The sequence below is a fragment of the Eschrichtius robustus genome, chromosome 18, assembly GCF_028021215.1.
Source record: "Eschrichtius robustus isolate mEscRob2 chromosome 18, mEscRob2.pri, whole genome shotgun sequence".
NCBI lineage: Eukaryota > Metazoa > Chordata > Mammalia > Artiodactyla > Eschrichtiidae > Eschrichtius > Eschrichtius robustus.
The window spans coordinates 34,559,537-34,560,751 of record NC_090841.1 but is presented as its reverse complement, the minus strand read 5'-3'; positions in this window follow the sequence as shown (position 1 = coordinate 34,560,751).

Sequence of the window (1,215 nt, the reverse complement as noted above, 5' to 3'; positions counted from 1 at the left end):
CTAATTACAGGACACAGATTTTCAGATTGAATGAAAAAGCATACTCTACTCTGTGTTGCCTACAGGAAACTCATTTTATAATAAAAACACAAATTCCTTGACAGTAAAAGATAGAAAAAATTATACATGCTAACACTAGTACAAAATAAAAACTGGAGTGACAACATCAATGCCAAAGTAAATGTCAAAGCAAAAAATATTGTGAGGGATAAAGAAGTTTACGTCACAATGATAATTTTTTTTTAAATGCCATAACTGTTCTAAACATTTGTGTACCTAATAATAAAACTATAAAATACATGATATAACTCCAAGGAGAAGAAACAAATCCGCAATTATTATCAGAGATTTCAATTACCCTCTCTCGAAAATTGATGAAAACAAAATATGCAAAAATATCAGTGAAGACAGAGAAGATTTAAAATATATTATTAATCAAAAAGACCACAAATAACAAATGTTGGTGAGAATGTGGGGAAAGGGGAACCCTCATACCCTCTTGATGGGAATGTAAATTGGTGCAGCCACTGTGTAAAACAGTATGGAGGTTTCTCAAAAAACTAAAAATGAAACTACCATATGACCAGCAATTCCACTCCTAGGTATTTATTTGAAAAAAAAAAAAGAAGAAGAAGAAACAAAAACACTAATTCTAAAAGATACATGCACCCCAATGTTCACAGTATCATTATTTACAATTGCCAAGATATGGAAGCAACCTAAGTGTCTATCAACAGATAAATGGGCGGTGAGGGGTGGGGGTGGTGCTGTGATGAATTGGAAGATTGGGATTGACATGTATACACTGATGTGTATAAAATGGATGACTAATAAGAATCTGCTGTATAAAAAAATAAATAAAATAAAATTCAAAAACAAAACAAGCCAGATAAGTAAAGAAGATGTGGAACACACACACACACACACACACACACACACACACACACACACACACACACACACACAATGGAATACTACTCGGCCATAAAAAACGATCAAATCTTGCCATTTGCAATAACATGGATGGACTTAGAGAACATTACTCTAAGTGAAATAAGCCAGAGAAAGACAAATACTATATGATATCACTTACATGTGGAAACCGAAAGTATAAAACAAAGTAGTGAATATAATCAAAAAAGAAACACACTCACAGATACAGCGAACAAACTAGTGGTTACCAGTGGGGACCGTAAGGGATTAAGAGGTACAAAC